Source organism: Salarias fasciatus (assembly GCF_902148845.1).
Source record: "Salarias fasciatus chromosome 23 unlocalized genomic scaffold, fSalaFa1.1 super_scaffold_20, whole genome shotgun sequence".
In the NCBI taxonomy this organism is placed as follows: domain Eukaryota; kingdom Metazoa; phylum Chordata; class Actinopteri; order Blenniiformes; family Blenniidae; genus Salarias; species Salarias fasciatus.
In genome coordinates this window covers 1,936,381-1,960,883 of record NW_021941230.1, presented here as the reverse complement: position 1 = coordinate 1,960,883, position 24,503 = coordinate 1,936,381, and the positions used below count along the sequence as shown (strand labels likewise).

Sequence of the window (24,503 nt, the reverse complement as noted above, 5' to 3'; positions counted from 1 at the left end):
AACAGCTGATCTCTGACAAACTGCAGCGCTCCAACCTGAATAAAGAGAGAAAGAAGTGAGATTAGAGGACAGAGTTTGCACACACACACACACACACACACACACACACACACACACACACACACACACACACACACACACACACACACACACACACACGAGTAACACAACAACAGTGTGGCTTGTGACATCCCATAATGAGCTGACATGAGGAAGAGGTGAGTCACGACCAAGATGGCGGCGCCCTGTGGGAACGGTGCCTTGGCGTCTGCTTAAAGAAAAGTTTTCTGCTAATTGAACGATGGAACTGACTGAAGCACAAAGGGAAAAGGAGGCGATGGCACCAAAGAAAGCAACAGCTGCGGAGGGTGACATGGAGGAAATCCGCAAGTCGCTGGAAAGCCTGTCCGGGGAACTCGCTACGGTAACCCAACAGCTGTCAAAACTCATGCAACTCTTTGACCACGTGAAACAACTCAAAGAAGCTATTGCTGACAAAGACAAAACTATAACGGAGCTGGAAAAGAAGACTGACGACTTAGAGCAATATACGCGCATGGAGGATGTTATAATTACCGGATTAAGCATTAAACCCCGCTCGTATGCCAAAGCACTGCGGTCGCGCTATCCGCACTTCTCTCGCGCGATCTGCACTTAAAAATCTGCTGCGCTTTTGTACTGAGCCCTACGGTAGCTTTTGGATGGAGCGTTCAAGTGAGTTGGGAAATTGCAATAGTGGTCTCCATTGTAAAACAGCGGTGTGATCATTTCCAAGTTGTTTAAATGTATGCAGTCATGTTATGAATAAATAACAGACATCATTGAAATATTACACACTCGTTTGTTGGTTTACACTCAAAAATTTAAACAAAACCCAATACCCCCCAAAAATTGTTGCACATATTACATCATCTCCATTCAATATAATATTAATATGGAAAAATCAATTTTAAAAAAAATTCAAATTGTTTTCACAAACCACCTAAATAGAAATATTCTGCACAAGGCCCTCTACCTTCATCAACATTCCCAAGAGATTTTACTGTACCAGTTTTTAACAAAAATTCAAGGAAAAATTACATCATCTCCATTCACTAAAATGTTAATATGAAAAAAAATCAATTAAAAAAAAGTCAAATTGTTTTCACAAACCACCTCAATAGAAATATTCTGCATAAGGCCCTCTACCTGAAATAATATTCCCAAGAGATTTTGTTTAAATTGATTTTTTTCATATTAACATTATAGTGAATGGAGATGATATAATATTTCCTTGAATTTTTATTAAAAATTGGTACAGTAAAATCTCTCAGAAATCGCCGTGTGTCATACTCTCCCAAGGAAGGACTAAACAAAACCTGTTGTAATCCTTCGTTTTGTGAATCGCAAACACAAAACTGAACTTTTGCGGCAAGGTAAGAAACTGAGAGGTTCTGACATTTATTTGAATGAACATCTGATAAAAAAGACTGCTGAAATCACGAGGAATGCTCGGATTTTATTAAGGAAAAACGACAAGATTAAAGCCACCTGGACAAGGAATTGCAAAGTTTCTGTCCAGACGAAAGGAACGAGCCCGGAGCAGACCAAAATTCTGTTAGTAAGAGATCTCAAAGACCTGGACCAATTTACATGAATGGGATCTGACTTTTTCGTGGATGGATGAACAGTGGAACATACTCTGTCGGATTATGAGAACCTTGTTGAAAAGGCTCAACTTCAGAAGAAGGTGGGACTCGTTACTTTTCGGACTTGATATTGGCGTCTTTGATATGGGTGTGCGTGTGTGTGAGTGTGTGAGTCTACTTTATTTTGAAACAAATTATGAACCGGGATGAAACATTAACAGATGCTATTGACATCTTTAGGGATTTCGACCTCTCTGAGGATGACACATGTTCCAGTGACTTACGTACTTTGTATGATGATTTGAATCTGAATACACATGACTACTCTGAATATAAAAGAAATGAGTTCGGAAGTGATATAGATCCAGATCATCTTTTCTATGATACTGTTGTGAATGATTGTAAATACTATAGTGATGAGCAATTTAAAGGGATCAATACCAGTGGAGCATTCACATTAATCCATATTAACAGTAGAAGTCTGTATAAAAATGATGATAATATGAAAAAATATTTGAGTAAATTTAAAAATTCAGTGTTGTAGCCATGTCCGAGACATGGTTAAAAGATGAAAAAGATCTTAATGTTGAAATGGAAGGATATGAATTATTTACACTGAGTAGGAATTGGAAAAAGGCAGGTGGTGTCGCATTGTACGTGGATACACACTTGAGGTGTAGTATAGTTGATAGTAACACAACTTCTAAAGACGGGATAATGGAATGCTTCACTGTGGAAATTGTACTTGTGATACCCACAAATGTGTAATCACAGTTGTAAGGTTTTTCTATTTTCATTTTTTAAGAAAAGGTCACATTCATGTATTTTTGAGATATGTTTTTGGATGTATACAAGGTACAGTGTCAAAAGTTGACCACAAGGGGGAGTGCCAACCCTGTTGAGCGTGAGTTTTATGGAACCGTGAGGCTTCCGTCCTGAGGGGGCCTGCTTGGCGGAACCATCCATGGACTCATGTCTCGTTTCTCCTGACTAAAACAGGAAATTCCATCTGTTTACGGGCCACACGAGGCGTGGGGTCTGTAACATACTTGAGGACCGCAGAAAAATTATTGTAAGTTGTTTGTACAGAATGTCAGGTTCCTGTATAGACACATTTAATCAAAATGTTGGGAATTTGTTTAACAATGTAAATACAACGCATATTTTATGTGGAGACTTTAATATAGATCTTCTGAAAACTCAAAAAAATGTAAAAACTTCCAACTTTATAGCAACAATGTACTCTAATAACTTCTTCCCACTTATCGTCAAGCCTAGTCGAGTTACTGTCAAAACAGCCACGTTGATTGATAACATATTTACAAATTTAATAGACAAAGAAACTACAGCCGGCTTGCTTATAACGGATATTAGTGATCATTTTCCAGTTTTTAGTGTCTTTCATTGTATTTCAAAAAAAGTGTCCCCTTCAGAAACAGTCTCTTCCCAATTCATTAGAGACAGACCACCTGAAGCCATGGCTGCCTTTAGGGAAGACTTGCATCAACAGTCATGGGATGAGGTCTATGCTGCCTTGAACCCTGATCTGGCTTTTGATGCTTTTTTGTCCACTTTTACCAACCTATACAATAAACACTGTCCCTTAAAAAAACTAATTATTACAAAAACTCACTCACAAGAAAAGCCGTGGATCACAAAAGGTCTGGCAAAAGCATTTTAGAAGAAAAATCTTCTTTACAGGCAATACATAAAACACAGAACTGAAGCTGCTGAACAAAAATATAAAACATAAGAATAAGCTAATAAATATAATTAGGGAAAATAAGAAGAACTATTATCACAAGTTACTGGAAAAGCATCTAAACAACACTCAAGGTACCCGGAAAGTACTAAATAGAATAATAAAGAAGGGGAAGAAAACAAACGAACTACCAAATCATTTTATAAGTAATAATAAAGAAATCACAAATTCCAAAGAAATTGCTAATTCCTTCAATGATTTTTTTGGTAATGTAGGACGCTCCTTAGCAGACAAGGTTGCACTGCCCAAGGATGAACAAGAAACTACCTCCAATATAATTACTCAAAGCTCAAATTCTCTATTCCTAAAAGCTGTTGATGAAATAGAAATAATTGGTATTGTACACAAATTCATAAACAAAAGATCAACTGACTATTGCGACATAGATATGACGGTGAGAAAAGAAGTTATACACCTTATAGTAGCTCCATTTACATACATATGCAATCAGTCATTTGTTACCGGCATTTTTCCCAAAAAAATGAAGATAGCAAAAGTAATCCCTATTCATAAAAACGGTGATAAACATTCTTTTACAAACTACAGGCCAGTTTCACTTTTATTTCAATTCTCAAAAATTTTAGAGAAATTATTTGTCATCAAGCTGGACAGTTTTGTTGAAAAATATGATATTATATATAACAAGTAACAACCAATATGGATTTAGATCAAACAGGACAACCCTAATGGCAGTCATGGCTCTCAGCGAGGATATTGCAAGAGCAATTGATAATAAAGAGTTTTTAGTTGGTGTTTTCATAGATTTAAGTAAGGCTTTTGACACAATCGATCACAAGTGATTGTTAAACAAGCTTCAGCGATACGGAGTCAGGGGCACAGCCCATGCTTGGATTGAAAGCTATTTAAGTAATAGAGAACAATACATCCATTACAATAATCACAATTCTGAGAAACATTCAATGACACATGGGGTTCCCCAAGGCTCCATATTGGGGCCCAAACTGTTCATTATGTATATGAATGACATTGCACAAAATGTTAAAAACTAAATTGTTTGCTTTATGCAGATGACACAAGCATCTATTGCTCTGGATGTGACCTGCATAAACTCATGAATACTGTTGAAAAAGAGCTTACACATTTAAAGAGATGGTTTGATATAAATACATTGTCTGTGACTACATTTACATGCAGTCAATATTCGGGTTCAGGTCAATATTCCGGTTTCTGAATCATTTGGAATAACCCGTTTACATGCTTAAACAGACAGAGTTACTCCTGTTTACATGATCAGGGATATCCCCATTCAAACCACGGCGCACAGACGACGGCATGACTGCATTTGCACTTTATGCCACTAGGTGTGCTGTTTGCATGTTCAACCTTATTTTACACAGACATCACAGAAAAAGAAGGGCGCTGCAGGCTCTCTCTGCATGTTGTTAGAAAAAGAGTAAGCCAGCGAGACGTGGTAATATGTTTAATGATGCGATGCGCCGTTTTTTTTTTTCAGTAAAAGAGAAGAACTGAATGATCGTTTTGGCACATTTTATTTACTTAGTAGCAGCTAAAAGCTAAACTGTGTCACAAGTAGTTCCTGGACTCAAATGACCGAGATTCCTTGCGGGTAGACCATGTGCAGAGCAGTATTTCATGTCTCTTTCGACCGGGATATTCCGATGCGCGTTTATATGACCAGAAATTCAGGTTAGAAAAGGAGTAACCCAGGGGTAATATTCAGGTTTTTAAAACCGGAATATGAGCATATTCAGGTTTTTGCACGTGTTTACATGGCTGTGCGCAACCGGGTTATTGCGAATATTCTGGTTAAGAAAGGGTTATTGACTGCATGTAAACGCACCCAATGAATTTCACTAAAACAAAATTTATTATTTTTGGAAATAGAAAAGTTCATTATCAAAACAACCTCAAAATTAATGATGAAGTAATTGAACGAGTACAAACTTGTACATTTTTAGGTGTCACAGTTGATGAAAAACTTTGTTGGAAGCCACACATAAATACTATCAAGTCTAAATTGGCTAAAAATATTGTGCTATTAGGGAAAATGAGGTCAGTACTAACAAATACCTCACTTAGATTGCCATACAATTCTCTAGTTCTTCCTTATCTGAGCTATGGAGCTGAATTATGGGGAAACAATTATAAAACAATTGTTGATCCAATATTCTTGCTTCAAAAAAAAGCCGTCTGAATCATTAATCAAGCATCATTTTATGCATCAGCCAATCCTATCTTTGCCTCTCTAAAATTACTAAAAGTTCATGACATTGTTAATCTTAACACTCTAATAGTGATGTATAAAGCCTAGAAATATAGCCTACCATCCTGTCTTCAAAAAATGTTTAGCCATCGAGTCAGCAGGTATAACCTACGTGGAATTTGTCTATTTAAAACAAGCCAAGCAAGGACACATACAAAAAGGAGATGTATCTCTATAAAAGGTGTAACAATGTGGAATAATCTGAATGAGGAAATTAAAACATGTAAAACATTAAAAACATTTAAACAGCAGTATAAATTATTTGTACTTGGAAATTACTAATCTCTGTAACCCTGTTTCAGAGTCATTAAGAATTTAAGACGCTCAGCTAAATAATAGCATACTTACACATATTGATAATGTTGTAAAATCTTTACTTTTTTTCTCCTTCTGTTGTATTTTCTTTTCCTTTGTTGTTGTCTCTGTTTTCATGAAATAACATTGCTTCAAGTTCAGGAGCTTACTTGATTTAAGTACTGGGTTAGGCAAAATAAGTTTATCTTCAGCCTAAACGCCTTTGGTCACAAACTTTAAATTAAAATTATGATAATGGGATGATACTGTTGATGATGAAGAGAATGATTATGTATTATTGACATAATTCTGTACATCTTGATTTTGTTTGTGTGGCCAAATAAACCACTACTACTACTACTACTACATGTTAATGCTAACAAGCTAATGTGCTGACATGCTTATGCTAACATACTATTATGCTGAAAAGCTAATGCTAACATCCTGACACAGTTATGCTAACATGGTAATATCCTGACATGCTTATGCTAACATGGTGACATACCAATTCTAAAATGCAAATGCTAACATGCTCACGTGTTTACATGCTAATCCTGCCATGCTTATTATTTGCCAACATACTGATGCAAACATGCTAATATCCTGACAAACTTATGGTAACATGCTAATGTGTTGACATGCTAATGATAGCATGGTAATGTCCCAACATGCTCATTATAACATGCTCATGTGCTAACTTGTGCCAACATGTTCATGTCCTGACATGCTAATGCTAACATGCTAATGTCCAGATATACTCATGATAACATGCTAATGTTAAACTATGCTAATGCTAACATGCTAATGTGCTGACATGCCTATGCTAACATACCAAAGTCTTATGTTAATGTGCTGTTACACTAATGCTAATATGCTGACTTGCTAATGCTAACACGTTACTCTCCTGATATGCTCATGCTAACATGCTAATGTGCTGATATACGAATGCTAAAATTCTAATGTGCCCACATGTTCATGTCACCATGCTAATGTGCTCACATGCTAATGCTGATATACTAATTTGCTGACATAATTATGCTAACATGTAAATACCGTGATGTGCTGAAGCTAACATGCTAATATCCTGACACTCTGATGCTAACATGCTGATTCCCTGACACGATAATGCAAAGACATGCTGATGCTACCATGCTAATATGCTGACATGCTGATGTGCTGACATGCTAATGTTAATGCTAACGTAAACATGCTAATAGGCTGACATACTAATGCTAACATGCTAATTTGCTGACATGGCAATACTACAATGCTAATGTACTGACATACTAATGCCTACATGCTAATATGCTGCAATGCTAATATGCTAACATGCTAATGTGTTAACATGGTGTCAATGTGTTGTGCAGCCATTAGTCTTTCAGCTGTTAGCTTGGCGTTAGCTTAGCTTCATGCTGACTTGAACTTTCTCAGTGGAATAGTTTGGTCCGTGCAGCCAGGTGTTCTGCAATGAGATCAAATTCCTGATGGCGAGCTCCCAATCAAGGCCAGGAGCCTGAGAACAAGTGCTGCCCCCACATGGTCTGGTAGAAGCTCTGCAGCCTGTTCACTCTCCTCCTCCTCTGACTGAACTCTGAAACCACATCCCATCCAGACCTCACTGGACTGACTGGACACTTTCACAACTCTTCATCCTCCAATCCACACTGGAACCCTGTGAAGCTCAGTCAGCTGTTTAGTTCTGCCATGGAGGAGTGAAGAGCCCAGCCGCTATGCTGCTTTGAAAGCTGACGGTCAACATGGAGCGTGTCAGAGGTTCACAGTCAATGATCCACTGCAGCTCCTTTCTTCTTCTAGCAAGCTTTGAAATGTGGAGCTGCACACGGCTCTGCCACAGTCACAGGACTAAACAGCAGAGAAGAAGCTCCGTTTCTCCTGGAGATCCTCAGTGTGGATCACTCTCAGATCAGCCTGATGTCTGACCTTTAGTGTCAACACTACTTTACTGAAACACACTCAAACATGGAGTCTGACCTCAGAGTCTGCAGACCACAGAGTGGACTCTGCAGAAAACCACACAGCTGAGAAACTGCTGAATCCTGCAGATGGTTCCTGCTCATTTCCAGATGTTCCAGATGTTTCTGGAGGGAGGGGTTGGACTTCAGAGCTGAGGCCACAGAAGAACAGCTGATCTCTGACAACCTGCAGAGCTCCAACCTGAATAAAGAGAGAAAGAAGTGAGATTAGAGGACAGAGTTTGATGTTGAAGTGACTGAGAGCTGAAGAAGGTTCAGACTGGAAGAGTTTAGAAATGTAAAGTCCAAACAGCTGAAGCCTCCAGGAGGAGAAGAGCTCTCATCAACATGCTGCAGAGCTCAGTCCACTCTCTGTCCACACTACATCTGGAATCCTCCTGATCTCCTCTCAGTCCTTTGCCTCCAACAGATTCTCCCTTCAGACAGTGAACTGACCTCAGAGTCTCCAGGTTACAGTTTGGACTCTCCAGTCCAGAACACACAATCTTCACTGAGGAATCCTTCAGGTCGTTCCGACTCAGGTCCAGATGTTTCAGATGGGAGGGGTCAGAGGTCAGAGCTGAGGAGATCACTTCACAGTGAGGATCAGAGAGTCCACAGCCAGAAAGACTGTAATGAGACCAGAGAGGACAGGACGCTATGAGAGAGGACACTTTGATGGACTGTTGGACATCAGAGCTTCACTTCTTCACTTTGACTTCAAGTTGACCTGGAGGAGAACCTGGAGGAGCGAAGCTTAATATCCAGGTACCCCAACCTGCCCCTCTGTCCAAATACCCCGTTGCCCCTCACTGTCTCATGTTACCCCTCATGTTGAACCTCACTGCTTCATATTGCCCCTCATGTTGCCCCTCACTGTCTCATGTTACCCCTCACTATCTCATGTTGCCCCTCACTGTCTCACGTTGCCCCTCATGTTGCCCCTCACTGTCTCATCTTGCCCCTCACTGTCTCATGTTGCCCCTCACTGTCTCATGTTGCCCCTCACTGTCTCATCTTGCCCCTCACTGTCTCATGTTGCCCCTCACTGTCTCATCTTGCCCCTCACTGTCTCATGTTGCCCCTCACAATCTCATGTTGCCCCTCACTGTCTCATGTTGCCCTCACTGTCTCATGTTGCCCCTCATGTTGCCCCTCACAATCTCATGTTGCCCCTCACAATCTCATGTTACCCCTCACTGTCTCATGTTGCCCTCACTGTCTCATGTTGCCCCTCACTGTCTCATGTTGCCCTCACTGTCTCATGTTGACCCTCACAGTCTCATGTTGCCCCCACTCTCTCATGTGCCCCCTCACTGTCTCATGTTGCCCCTCACTTGTCTCATGTTGCCCCTCATGTTGCCCTCACTATCTCATGTTGCCCCTCACTGTCTCATGTTGCCCCTCACTGTGTCATGTTGCCCCTCACTGTCTCATGCTGCCCTCACTGTCTCATGTTGCCCCTCACTGTCTTCATGTTGCCCTTCACTGTCTCATGTTGCCCTCTCATGTTGCCCCTCACTGTCTCATGTTGCCCCTCACAGTCTCATGTTGCCCCTCACTGTCCTCATGTTGCCCCTCACTGTCTCATGTTGCCCCCTCATGTTGCCCTCACTGTCTCATGTTGCCCCTCACTGTCTCTTGTTGCCCCTCATGTTGCCCTCACTATCTCATGTTGCCCCTCACTGTCTCATGTTGCCCCCTCACTGTCTCATGTTGCCCTCAACTGTCTCATGTTGCCCCTCACTGTCTCATGTTGCCCCTCACTGTCTCATGTTGCCTCACTGTCTCATGTTGCCCCTCACTGTCTCATGTTGCCCCTCACTGTCTCATGTTGCCCTCACTGTCTCGTGTTGCCCCTCACTGTCTCATGTTGCCCTCAATGTCTCATGTTGCCCCTCACTATCTCATGTTGCCCCTCACTGTCTCATGTTACCCCTCACTTTCTCATGTTGCCCCTCATGTTGCCCTCACTGCTGTCTCATGTTGCCCCTCACTGTCTCATGTTGCCCCTCATGTTGCCCTCACTGTCTCCTGTTGCCCCTCATGTTGCCCCTCACTGTCTCATGTTGCCCCTCAAGTGCCCTCACTGTCTCATGTTGCCCCTCACTGTCTCATCTTGCCCTCACTGTCTCATGTTGCCCCTCACTGTCTCATGTTGCCCTCATGTTGCCCCTCACTGTCTCATGTTGCCCCTTACTGTCTCATGTTGCCCCTCACTGTCTCATGTTGCCCCTCACTTTCTCATGTTGCCCCTCATGTTGCCCCTCACAATCTCATGTTGCCCCTCACTGTCTCATGTTGCCCCTCACTGTCTCATGTTGCCCCTCATGTTGCCCCTCACTGTCTCATGTTGCCCCTCACTCTCTCATGTTGCCCCTCACTGTCTCATGTTGCCCCTCACTGTCTCATGTTGCCCCTCATGTTGCCCCTCAAATCTCATGTTGCCCCTCACAGTCTCATGTTGCCCCTCACTGTCTCATGTTGCCCCTCACTGTCTCATGTTCCCCTCATGTTGCCCCTCACTGTCTCATGTTGCCCCTCACTGTCTCATGTTGCCCCTCATGTTGCCCCCTCACTGTCTCATGTTGCCCCTCATGTTGCCCCTCACTGTCTCATGTTGCCCCTCACTGTCTCATGTTACCCCTCATGTTGAACCTCACTGCTTCATATTGCCCCTCATGTTGCCCCTCACTGTCTCATGTTACCCCTCACTATCTCATGTTGCCCCTCACTGTCTCACGTTGCCCCTCATGTTGCCCCTCACTGTCTCATCTTGCCCCTCACTGTCTCATGTTGCCCCTCACTGTCTCATGTTGCCCCTCATGTTGCCCCTCACAATCTCATGTTGCCCCTCACAATCTCATGTTGCCCCTCACTGTCTCATGTTGCCCCTCACTGTCTCATGTTGCCCCTCACTGTCTCATGTTGCCCCTCATGTTGCCCCTCACAATCTCATGTTGCCCCTCACAATCTCATGTTACCCCTCACTGTCTCATGTTGCCCTCACTGTCTCATGTTGCCCCTCACTGTCTCATGTTGCCCTCACTGTCTCATGTTGCCCCTCACAGTCTCATGTTGCCCCTCACTCTCTCATGTTGCCCCTCACTGTCTCATGTTGCCCTCACTGTCTCATGTTGCCCCTCACTGTCTCATGTTGCCCCTCATGTTGCCCTCACTATCTCATGTTGCCCCTCACTGTCTCATGTTGCCCCTCACTGTGTCATGTTGCCCCTCACTGTCTCATGCTGCCCTCACTGTCTCATGTTGCCCCTCACTGTCTCATGTTGCCCTTCACTGTCTCATGTTGCCCCTCATGTTGCCCCTCACTGTCTCATGTTGCCCCTCACAGTCTCATGTTGCCCCTCACTCTCTCATGTTGCCCCTCACTGTCTCATGTTGCCCCTCATGTTGCCCTCACTGTCTCATGTTGCCCCTCACTGTCTCTTGTTGCCCCTCATGTTGCCCTCACTATCTCATGTTGCCCCTCACTGTCTCATGTTGCCCCTCACTGTCTCATGTTGCCCTCACTGTCTCATGTTGCCCCTCACTGTCTCATGTTGCCCCTCACTGTCTCATGTTGCCCTCACTGTCTCATGTTGCCCCTCACTGTCTCATGTTGCCCTCACTGTCTCGTGTTGCCCCTCACTATCTCATGTTGCCCCTCACTGTCTCATGTTACCCCTCACTTTCTCATGTTGCCCCTCATGTTGCCCTCACTGTCTCATGTTGCCCCTCACTGTCTCATGTTGCCCCTCATGTTGCCCTCACTGTCTCCTGTTGCCCCTCATGTTGCCCCTCACTGTCTCATGTTGCCCCTCAAGTTGCCCTCACTGTCTCATGTTGCCCCTCACTGTCTCATCTTGCCCTCACTGTCTCATGTTGCCCCTCACTGTCTCATGTTGCCCCTCATGTTGCCCCTCACTGTCTCATGTTGCCCCTTACTGTCTCATGTTGCCCCTCACTGTCTCATGTTGCCCCTCACTTTCCTCATGTTGCCCCTCATGTTGCCCCTCACAATCTCATGTTGCCCCTCACTGTCTCATGTTGCCCCTCACTGTCTCATGTTGCCCCTCATGTTGCCCCTCACTGTCTCATGTTGCCCCTCACTCTCTCATGTTGCCCCTCACTGTCTCATGTTGCCCCTCACTTTCTCATGTTGCCCCTCATGTTGCCCCTCAAAATCTCATGTTGCCCCTCACAGTCTCATGTTGCCCCTCACTGTCTCATGTTGCCCCTCACTGTCTCATGTTCCCCTCATGTTGCCCCTCACTGTCTCATGTTGCCCCTCACTGTCTCATGTTGCCCCTCATGTTGCCCCTCACTGTCTCATGTTGCCCCTCATGTTGCCCCTCACTGTCTCATGTTGCCCCTCACTGTCTCATGTTGCCCCTCACTGTCTCATGTTGCCCCTCACTGTCTCATGTTGCCCCTCATGTTGCCCTCACTGTCTCATGTTGCCCCTCACTGTCTCATGTTGCCCCTCACTGTCTCATGTTGCCCCTCATGTTGCCCCTCACTGTCTCATGTTGCCCCTCATGTTGCCCCTCACTGTCTCATGTTGCCCCTCATGTTGCCCCTCACTGTCTCATGTTGCCCCTCACTGTCTCATGTTGCCCCTCACTGTCTCATGTTGCCCCTCACTGTTTCATGTTGCCCCTCATGTTGCCCTCACTGTCTCATGTTGCCCCTCATGTTGCCCTCACAATCTCATGTTGCCCCTCACTGTCTTATGTTGCCCCTCATGTTGCCCTCACTGTCTCATGTTGCCCCTCATGTTGCCCTCACTGTCTCATGTTGCCCCTCACAATCTCATGTTGCCCCTCACTGTCTCATGTTGCCCCTCACTGTCTCATGTTGCCCCTCATGTTGCCCCTCACTGTCTCATGTTCCCCTCATGTTGCCCCTCACTGTCTCATGTTGCCCCTCATGTTGCCCCTCACTGTCTCATGTTTGCCCCTCATGTTGCCCCTCACTGTCTCATGTTGCCCCTCATGTTGCCCCTCACTGTCTCATGTTGCCCCTCACTGTCTCATGTTGCCCCTCACTGTCTCATGTTGCCCCTCACTGTCTCATGTTGCCCCTCAAGTTGCCCTCACTGTCTCATGTTGCCCCTCACTGTCTCATCTTGCCCTCACTGTCTCATGTTGCCCTCACTGTCTCATGTTGCCCCTCATGTTGCCCCTCACTGTCTCATGTTGCCCCTTACTGTCTCATGTTGCCCCTCACTGTCTCATGTTGCCCCTCACTTTCTCATGTTGCCCCTCATGTTGCCACTCACAATCTCATGTTGCCCCTCACTGTCTCATGTTGCCCCTCACTGTCTCATGTTGCCCCTCATGTTGCCCCTCACTGTCTCATGTTGCCCCTCACTCTCTCATGTTGCCCCTCACTGTCTCATGTTGCCCCTCACTTTCTCATGTTGCCCCTCATGTTGCCCCTCAAAATCTCATGTTGCCCCTCACAGTCTCATGTTGCCCCTCACTGTCTCATGTTGCCCCTCACTGTCTCATGTTCCCCTCATGTTGCCCCTCACTGTCTCATGTTGCCCCTCACTGTCTCATGTTGCCCCTCATGTTGCCCCTCACTGTCTCATGTTGCCCCTCATGTTGCCCCTCACTGTCTCATGTTGCCCCTCACTGTCTCATGTTGCCCCTCACTGTCTCATGTTGCCCCTCATGTTGCCCTCACTGTCTCATGTTGCCCCTCACTGTCTCATGTTGCCCCTCACTGTCTCATGTTGCCCCTCACTGTCTCATGTTGCCCCTCATGTTGCCCCTCACTGTCTCATGTTGCCCCTCATGTTGCCCCTCACTGTCTCATGTTGCCCCTCATGTTGCCCCTCACTGTCTCATGTTGCCCCTCACTGTCTCATGTTGCCCCTCACTGTCTCATGTTGCCCCTCACTGTTTCATGTTGCCCCTCATGTTGCCCTCACTGTCTCATGTTGCCCCTCATGTTGCCCCTCACAATCTCATGTTGCCCCTCACTGTCTTATGTTGCCCCTCATGTTGCCCTCACTGTCTCATGTTGCCCCTCATGTTGCCCTCACTGTCTCATGTTGCCCCTCACAATCTCATGTTGCCCCTCACTGTCTCATGTTGCCCCTCACTGTCTCATGTTGCCCCTCATGTTGCCCCTCACTGTCTCATGTTCCCCTCATGTTGCCCCTCACTGTCTCATGTTGCCCCTCATGTTGCCCCTCACTGTCTCATGTTGCCCCTCATGTTGCCCCTCACTGTCTCATGTTGCCCCTCATGTTGCCCCTCACTGTCTCATGTTGCCCCTCACTGTCTCATGTTGCCCCTCACTGTCTCATGTTGCCCCTCACTGTCTCATGTTGCCCCTCATGTTGCCCTCACTGTCTCATGTTGCCCCTCATGTTGCCCCTCACAATCTCATGTTGCCCCTCACTGTCTCATGTTGCCCCTCACTGTCTCATGTTGCCCCTCACTTTCTCATGTTGCCCCTCATGTTGCCCCTCACAATCTCATGTTGCCCCTCACTGTCTCATGTTGCCCCTCACTGTCTCATGTTGCCCCTCATGTTGCCCCTCACTGTCTCATGTTGCCCCTCACTCTCTCATGTTGCCCCTCACTGTCTCATGTTGCCCCTCACTTTCTCATGTTGCCCCTCATGTTGCCCCTCAAAATCTCATGTTGCCCCTCACAGTCTCATGTTGCCCCTCACTGTCTCATGTTGCCCCTCACTGTCTCATGTTCCCCTCATGTTGCCCCTCACTGTCTCATGTTGCCCCTCACTGTCTCATGTTGCCCCTCATGTTGCCCCTCACTGTCTCATGTTGCCCCTCATGTTGCCCCTCACTGTCTCATGTTGCCCCTCACTGTCTCATGTTGCCCCTCACTGTCTCATGTTGCCCCTCACTGTCTCATGTTGCCCCTCATGTTGCCCTCACTGTCTCATGTTGCCCCTCACTGTCTCATGTTGCCCCTCACTGTCTCATGTTGCCCCTCATGTTGCCCCTCACTGTCTCATGTTGCCCCTCATGTTGCCCTCACTGTCTCATGTTGCCCCTCATGTTGCCCCTCACTGTCTCATGTTGCCCCCTCACTGTCTCATGTTGCCCCTCACTGTCTCATGTTGCCCCTCACTGTTTCATGTTGCCCCTCATGTTGCCCTCACTGTCTCATGTTGCCCCTCATGTTGCCCCTCACAATCTCATGTTGCCCCTCACTGTCTCATGTTGCCCCTCATGTTGCCCTCACTGTCTCATGTTGCCCCTCACAATCTCATGTTGCCCCTCACTGTCTCATGTTGCCCCTCACTGTCTCATGTTGCCCCTCATGTTGCCCCTCACTGTCTCATGTTCCCCTCATGTTGCCCCTCACTGTCTCATGTTGCCCCTCATGTTGCCCCTCACTGTCTCATGTGCCCCTCATGTTGCCCCTCACTGTCTCATGTTGCCCCTCATGTTGCCCCTCACTGTCTCATGTTGCCCCTCACTGTCTCATGTTGCCCCTCACTGTCTCATGTTGCCCCTCACTGTCTCATGTTGCCCCTCAAGTTGCCCTCACTGTCTCATGTTGCCCCTCACTGTCTCATCTTGCCCTCACTGTCTCATGTTGCCCCTCACTGTCTCATGTTGCCCCTCATGTTGCCCCTCACTGTCTCATGTTGCCCCTTACTGTCTCATGTTGCCCCTCACTGTCTCATGTTGCCCCTCACTTTCTCATGTTGCCCCTCATGTTGCCCCTCACAATCTCATGTTGCCCCTCACTGTCTCATGTTGCCCCTCACTGTCTCATGTTGCCCCTCATGTTGCCCCTCACTGTCTCATGTTGCCCCTCACTCTCTCATGTTGCCCCTCACTGTCTCATGTTGCCCCTCACTTTCTCATGTTGCCCCTCATGTTGCCCCTCAAAATCTCATGTTGCCCCTCACAGTCTCATGTTGCCCCTCACTGTCTCATGTTGCCCCTCACTGTCTCATGTTCCCCTCATGTTGCCCCTCACTGTCTCATGTTGCCCCTCACTGTCTCATGTTGCCCCTCATGTTGCCCCTCACTGTCTCATGTTGCCCCTCATGTTGCCCCTCACCTGTCTCATGTTGCCCCTCACTGTCTCATGTTGCCCCTCACTGTCTCATGTTGCCCCTCATGTTGCCCTCACTGTCTCATGTTGCCCCTCACTGTCTCATGTTGCCCCTCACTGTCTCATGTTGCCCCTCACTGTCTCATGTTGCCCCTCATGTTGCCCCTCACTGTCTCATGTTGCCCCTCATGTTGCCCCTCACTGTCTCATGTTGCCCCTCATGTTGCCCCTCACTGTCTCATGTTGCCCCTCACTGTCTCATGTTGCCCCTCACTGTCTCATGTTGCCCTCACTGTTTCATGTTGCCCCTCATGTTGCCCTCACTGTCTCATGTTGCCCCTCATGTTGCCCCTCACAATCTCATGTTGCCCCTCACTGTCTTATGTTGCCCCTCATGTTGCCCTCACTGTCTCATGTTGCCCCTCATGTTGCCCTCACTGTCTCATGTTGCCCCTCACAATCTCATGTTGCCCCTCACTGTCTCATGTTGCCCCTCACTGTCTCATGTTGCCCCTCATGTTGCCCCTCACTGTCTCATGTTCCCCTCATGTTGCCCCTCACTGTCTCATGTTGCCCCTCATGTTGCCCCTCACTGTCTCATGTTGCCCCTCATGTTGCCCCTCACTGTCTCATGTTGCCCCTCATGTTGCCCCTCACTGTCTCATGTTGCCCCTCACTGTCTCATGTTGCCCCTCACTGTCTCATGTTGCCCCTCACTGTCTCATGTTGCCCCTCATGTTGCCCTCACTGTCTCATGTTGCCCCTCATGTTGCCCCTCACAATCTCATGTTGCCCCTCACTGTCTCATGTTGCCCCTCACTGTCTCATGTTGCCCCTCACTGTCTTATGTTGCCCCTCATGTTGCCCTCACTGTCTCATGTTGCCCCTCATGTTGCCCCTCACTGTCTCATGTTGCCCCTCACTGTCTCATGTTGCCCCTCATGTTGCCCTCACTGTCTCATGTTGCCCCTCACTGTCTCATGTTGCCCCTCACTGTCTCATGTTGCCCCTCATGTTGCCCTCACTGTCTCATGTTGCCCCTCATGTTGCCCCTCACTGTCTTATGTTGCCCCTCATGTTGCCCTCACTGTCTCATGTTGCCCCTCATGTTGCCCCTCACTGTCTCATGTTGCCCCTCACTGTCTCATGTTGCCCCTCATGTTGCCCTCACTGTCTCATGTTGCCCCTCACAATCTCATGTTGCCCCTCACTGTCTCATGTTGCCCCTCACTGTCTCATGTTGCCCCTCACAATCTCATGTTGCCCCTCACTGTCTCATGTTGCCCCTCACTGTCTCATGTTGCCCTCACTGTCTCATGTTGCCCTCACTGTCTCATGTTGCCCCTCATGTTGCCCTCACTGCCTCATGTTACCCCTCACTGTCTCATGTTGCCCTCACTGTCTCATGTTGCCCCTCACAATCTCATGTTGCCCCTCACTGTCTCATGTTGCCCTCACTGTCTCATGTTGCCCTCACTGTCTCATGTTGCGTTGCTGTCTCTCAGCTTGGTCAGACTGCTGAGCTGTGAAAACAACACTGAGTGAAATGTTGAGCAGCTCTTCATTCTGGACCCAGTTCAGAGTTCTGCTCTCACTTTAACATCATTCAACACATTTCCTCTCAGGCTTTAGTCTGGTTGCTGCTGAGCCTCACATCACTTCTTTCATCACATGTTTACAGTGTGAAGAAGACCAAGAGAAGATCTGCTGACTTCCACAACATGGACATTTGATTTCCAGCTGCTATGAGGGCTGATCAGATGGATTCCAGGAGGCAGCTGGAAACATTTCAGTCTCATTAGAATATTACAGACAATAAGAGATGAAATGTGAATCAGAACATGAAGGAAGACTGACAGTCCAAGTTTGAACCAACTCTGAAAACTGAGTCTCTCTGGAGGGTAGAGGAGACTTTTAGGAACAGCAGCAGGTTTGATGATATTAATACTGAAAATATCAAAATGTACACTTTTTGATTGATTGAACAATGAAGTGAGACTCTCTGCAGCAGAATGGAGCCGTTAACAGCTGAATAATAATCAGTCATAGTCTGAGGCAGCGGATCAGACAGTGGACTGATGGGTTCTTCAGGACAGATCATTGAGGATCATCTCCACAGAGGAACTACAGGAACTACTTTCTACAAACATCACTGAGACATTGATCATGAGGACATGTGGACTCACTCAGCCTTCCTGCAGTTCTTCACAGCTGGGATCAGTCTCCGTCGTCCCTCCTCTGATGTCTTGTACTTCTTCAGGTCCAACTCCTCCAGGACCTGGTCTGACATCTGCAGCATGTAGGCCAGAGCTGAGCAGTGGATCTCAGAGAGTCTCTTCTCTGATCTGTTCTCTGACTTCAGGAACTCTTGGATGTCCTGATGGACTGAGAGGTCCTTCATCTCCGTCAGACAGTGGAAGATGTTGATGCTTCTGTCAGGAGACATTTCTCTACTGCTGATCTTCTTCAGGTTCTGGATGACTCTCTGCATGGTTCCTGGACTGATCTCTGTTGGACCCAGCAGACCTTCTAAGAGTCTCTGGTTGGATTCCAGAGAGAGGCCATGAAGGAAGCGGACAAACAGGTCCAGGTGGCCGTTTTGACTTCTGAGGGATTTCTGCAGGATGATCTTCAGGAAGTTTTCCAGAGATGAGACAGCGAGATAAACCATTTCAATGAAGGTGTTCAGCTCCTCTTTCTTCCTGCTGGTGAAACAGTGGAACATGAAGACTGCAGCCAGAAACTCCTGAACAGTCAGATGGACGAAGCTGTAGACGGCTTTCTGGAAGATCACAGACTCTCTCTTGAAGATCTGAGTACAGATTCCAGAGTACAGCGAGGCCTCAGTCCCATCCAAACCACACTGCTCCAGGTCTTCTTGGTAGAACAGGATGTTTCCTTTGTCCAGATGTTCCAAGGCCATCCTGCCCAGCTTCAGAAGAAGCTCCCTGTCAGCCTCCGTCAGCTCCTGTGGACCCGTCTCAGGTCCTTCATGGTACTTGAGCTTCTTCCTGTGAGTCTGAAGCAGCACAAAGTGGGAGTACATGTCAGTCAGGGTCTGGGGCAGCTCTCCTCTCTGCTCGCTGCTCAACATGTGCTCCAGAACTGTAGCAGTGATCCAGCAGAAGACTGGGATTCCACACATGATGTGGAGGCTCCTGGAGGTCTGGATGTGGGAGATGATTCTGCTGCTCAGCTCCTCATCACTCAGCCTCCTCCTGAAGTACTCCTCCTTCTGGGCGTCAGTGAAGCCTCGCACTTCTGTCAGTCTGTCCACACATGTTGGAGGGATCTGATGGGCCGCCGCCGGTCGGGAAGTGATCCAGACCCGAGCCGAGGGCAGCAGATCCCCCCGGATGAGGTTAGTGAGCAGCTCGCCCACCGAAGACTGCCGGGAGACGTCCAGCAGCCGCCGGCCGCCGCCGAAGTCCAGAGAAAGTCTGCTTTCATCCAGGCCGTCCAAGATGAAGAGCAGCTTGCAGACGGCCAGCTCCTCTGCCGTCAGCTTCTGGAGCGTGGGATGGAAAACAGCCAGCAGCGAGAGGAGACTGTACGGCCGCTCTCCCAGCAGGTTCAGCTCCCTGAAGGAGAGCACCACCAGCACACTGACATCCTGGTTCTCCAGGCCCTCGGCCCAGTCCAGACTGAACTTGTGCACCGAGAAGGTTTTTCCGCTGCCGGCCACGCCGCTGGTCACAACCACTCGGATGTGTGTGTGCTGCTGGGCCCAGGCTTTGAAGATGTCCTGAACCCTGATGGCAGTGTGATGGAGGCTCTCCTTCCTGGAAGCTGTCTCCAGCTGCTTCAGCTCAGGTTCCCTCTGAAGCTCCTCACTGAGTCCCTCTGTGATGTGGAGCTCAGTGTAGATCCTGTTGAGGAGGCTTCCTCCTCCTGCTTCATCACTTCCTTCAGTCACACGTTCACATCTCCTCCTCACACTCTTCTTATGTTCTTCTAGAAGCTGCTGCAGACCCACACCTGCTCACAGACAACAACAACAATCACACTGCACACAAACAACAAGCTTTCATGTCTCTACAACACAACAACCAGTCCAGTGAAGACAGACCAGTCCCTCAGCAGACACATGTCCACTCTTACTTAGTGCAGCGGCGCTTCTGGATCTTTCTGGCTGCTCCTCACACACATCTGTCCTCTTCTTCTCTCTGTGGACACCAAGCAACATTTACTCTGAGCAACACAACACAAAGATCCAGCTTCAACTCTCACACTGCTTCACAATCCTGGAGCTGAATCTGAAAGGGAGCTCAACATCTCTCACTCTGGTTTGGAGGAAATCAAAGGGAACTAAGAGTTTCTTACTTTGAGTCTGAAGGTCCAGGTTCAACACTGAAGACTGGTGGATGATCTTTGGACCAGTCACTCTTCAGAGACAACCTGCTGGATCCTGAAGACTCTGCTGTGTGTCTGCACACACACACACACACACACACACACACACACACACACAGTCTCGTATTTCTATCCTTGTGGGGACCTTCCATTGACTCCCATTCATGTCTAGCCCCTAACCCTGACCCTTACCCTAACCCTAACCCACACCACAACAAAGCCTAACCCTAAAGAAATGTTTTTGCACTTTTACTTTTTTCAGTAACAACAACATGATCAAGAAAACACTGTTTCTCCTACTTAGGACCAGAAAAAGGTCCCCACAAGGCACGTCGTTCCACGTTTTGCTATCCTTGTGGGGACATTTGGCCCCGACAAGGATAGAAATACAAGAACACACACACACACACACACACACACACACACACACACACACACGTTTGTACAGCTATGTGTTGTGAGGACGTTCATTGACATATTGCATTTCCTTGCCCCTTACCCTAACCATCAAAAAGTAATGCCTAACCTTAACTCATACCCTAAACCTAACCGAAACCTAAGTGTAACCCTAAACCAAAAATGAAGTCTTAATCCTCAAAAAGGTAAAAAAAAAAAGGTCTGTCGAATAATGAGGACCAGCAAAAATGTCCTCACTTTCCGAAAATTGTCCTCACTTGTAAGGTGAAAAACCCAATGTCCTCACAAAAGGTCCTCACAACATATAGCTGTACAAGTACACACAGACACACACAGACACACACACACGGTAAACACTGCTCATGCTACTGTGGTAAAGTAACAGCTGTTGGTCCGTGTCTGTCTGTGCTGTAACTGTAAATCTATCAATGTTACGTCGGCCCCCATCACCTCCACCATCAGCTCAGTCACAGTCCATTTACATTCAAATTCAGGAGTTTCTCCATTCTCACTGTTTCAAAATCTATCATCACACATTGAACTATTTGAACTGTATAATTGACAATTTCCTGTCCAAACACAGTCAATACAGACTGGAATGGATGAAGTGAAATAAAAACTGTTTCTTACTTTGTGTCTGAAGGTCCAGGTTCACCACTGAAGTCTGGCATCGGACCTATGGACCAGTCACTCTTCAGAGACAACCTGAGAGTGAAATAAGAGGATTCAGAAACAGCTTGAATGGTTCAGTCAGTTCACTGTAAACTCAGTGGTTGTAAAGAGATGAACCATGACAGAGGTCAAAGGTCACACCCACACAGCTCAATCAGGAGGTTGACAGCAGGTCCAAATGTTCTGTTGGCTCATTGACAGATCACAGAAGCTCTGACAGTTTACACTCATTCATTCAACAACGGAGATGTAGATGTCCAACCTGGAGAGGAAGGTTCACACACCTTCCAACTGTAGAAGAGTCAGTTTCCTCTGTGGTGGCAGGAAGAAACACTGAGAGACACACTGAAGAGAACAGCTGACGGCTCTTACCTGTCCACACCTGACCTGCCCTCCTCTTCATCCACACCAGACATCTTCAGTCCCTGAGACACAGAGCGCACACACACACACACACAGAAGACTGAATGATGTCAGATAAAGATCTAACGGTGATTTTTCTGGCAGATTTTGTGATTTAGATTTGATCGACGATTCTTCTTCAGATTAATATTCACCCTGCAGAGGAACAGAACATCACGTCAATCAGCCGTCAGTCTCTGGCAGCGCCCCTTGCCATGGAGGAGAAAATATCCTAATAAAGCAGAATTTTCTTGCTTTTCCTCTTCAACAAATTCTTACTCGTGTATAGATTATTTTTTTTATTTCAAACGACTTATTTTCACAAATACATAATGTTACCTACGAAGCAATTGTAATCTCGGATCACAAGCCTGGTAAATTAGTTATAATAAGTCCAAATCCATCACAGGCCCTTATAGATGGAGGCAACACCCAAAATGGCTGCATGACGAGAATTTCATGAATTTCGGGAATAGTATTGAGGAAATTTTCAAAATTAAAACAAATGAAACATCCGCATCCATAAGATGGGAAGCTTTCAAAGCATATCTAAGAGGACAAATGATTAGCAGTACAAGCTCCATTACTAATAAAGTTCATGTAAAATTACAAACTCTCAGCAACAGAACTAGGAAGTTAGAAGAAGAAATATATGAAAACAAAGAAAAAGTAAAACTATCAACAAGATTTACTTCTCTTAAGAGCACAATACAATGAGCTGTCACTAGCAAAAGCAGAAAATAACTTCATTTGTCTGAAACAAACGTTTTATGAACAGGGAGAAAAATCAGAAACACTTGCCCTGAGAACACGAGAGCAAACTGCTGAACCTCTGCTTACAGTTGTTGCCTGTTGCTTGAAGACGTTTTGCAAAACTTGGCTCATTGTTTCAAAACTCTACACACAAGCAAATGAGACACAACACTGGGAAATAAACTAGGGCCAGACCGATATGGCTTTTTTGAGGCCAATGCCGATTCCGATATTTGACAGAAAAAAATTCCGATATATCGGCCGATAAATTTAAAAATTATTTAATGAATAAAATAACTTCTGTTTTGGTCCCTAAACACTTACAACAGCAAAAATATAAATTACAGGCAAAATATTTTACTGTTTTACAACACTTTGTCCTTTAGTATTTGTTTAACTTTACAACAGAGAGGAATTTTCAAGTACAAAAACATGTCTTTGACAGACTTGCATTTTGAATATATAATGATCACAAATACTCCTACACTAATATTACTGCATAACAACACACACAGTGAGATGCTGTTACAGCCAGTCACGTTGCAGTAGTTTCTGCCAAAGTAAAACGAAGAGTGACACGACATCATGACGGTTGCTGAACACAGACAGTGATGGTAATCATTATTAACCCCTCCCCCCAGTGAATACACCCACCAGGAATCTGCAGAGAAAAAGTTTAGATTCCGCATTAAAATCCAGGGAAGGTCCGTGAATCCACAGACAGACGTGATTCCGCGAAAAATTCTGCGATCACGGAATCGCGGATGCCTGGAGGGTCTAATTGAATGACAAACAATATAACAGAGATTAACTCCGCCCGCCTGAAATGCGTGGGGGTAGAAACGAGCGCTCCCGCCGACACTCTGTTGGTTAATCATTCAGGAAAAAAACATTCATTTAAACTACTGAATGACTACATGTGGACAACTTAACAGCGGCAAGAATGAACCAACATCATCCTCCCAGATGAGGAAGGCTGGCACCGCACGGCACGGCACCGCATGGAAAAGCGCACAGATCACAGCTGACAGGGAACCGCTCTGTAGGACCACTGGGTGAGACCGCGCGTCTCGGTCCTGCTGCGGGTCGCCGAGGAGCCGGTCGGAGAGGCGGGGGCGGCCGACGGTGTGGTCCGCGTCGCCAGCCGCCAAAGCCGGTCGGAGGCTGGGCCGCTGGGTCGGGGGAACAGCCCGCCACGGCGCCGTGGCCGTGGCAGGGGGCCCCCGTGGCGGGTCCAGGGTTCATGTGTGCTCTGCTTCTCTCCCTGCTTCTCTGACTCCTCCTGCTGGAGCCGCTCACTGCGGCTGGCTTACATTTTGCCAAATTCGCCCGAAGAAAATCATAAACAGTTGGTATTCGGACAAACAAACGTCACACTCAGGCTCTAAACGACCACTTTGTCGCCTAATTAAAAAAAAAAAAAATCTTGATACAGTTATACATTTGAAGAGTTTAGAGCTAAAGTGAAATCAGCTTTAGCAGATCGATTTCGGCACCGATTCTGCCATTGTCAACATGAAGACAGTACACAAGCTCCTCCCACTCCCGCGCGTCGCCAGCGTTGCAAGCGTCGTGTGTAATTTGAACACGCGTCGAATTCCACACTTCACAAGCGTCAACTTTGAGGCGTCAGTGACGCCTGTGACGCTTGCAACGCGTCCGGTGTGAACGTAGCATAAGGATGTGAATGGAGTCAGAGCCCCCTCTGGTGGACAAACGGTGCCAGGACATTATTCTGCACGACTCCCGACACTTCATTCACCATTTACTGCTTTATGAGACATTAAGCGTATATCAGCGTTCTATCGGCAAAAACCCGGCCGATGATGAATATTTTGAAAAGGGCTCATATCGGCCGATAATATCGGCCGGCCGATGAATCGGTCGGGCCCTAAAATAAACCATTCACATCTATGTCAAATTGAAACTCTGCTATCAAAACCTAACAACCCT

General features: G+C 46.6%; 1 protein-coding gene and 2 long non-coding RNA genes across 3 annotated transcripts in view; all 3 read right to left on the bottom strand.

Annotated features, from left to right (window-relative positions):
* LOC115384139 (NACHT, LRR and PYD domains-containing protein 3-like) overlaps positions 1–24,503 on the bottom strand; it is a gene marked incomplete at its 5' end in the record, with an annotated part of 256,996 nt that overhangs the window by 163,654 nt on the left and 68,839 nt on the right. The window lies entirely within an intron of this gene.
* The window catches only part of LOC115384154 (uncharacterized), a 176,263-nt gene that overhangs the window by 149,242 nt on the left and 2,518 nt on the right, over positions 1–24,503 (bottom strand). The gene's annotated exons all lie outside the window — the stretch shown is intronic.
* Positions 60–7,725, bottom strand: LOC115384177 (uncharacterized). Its single transcript, XR_003930842.1, has 3 exons — positions 6,297–7,725; positions 2,881–2,882; positions 60–202 (listed from the first exon to the last, which is right to left on the bottom strand). It is a non-coding gene; the product is annotated as an uncharacterized LOC115384177 (long non-coding RNA).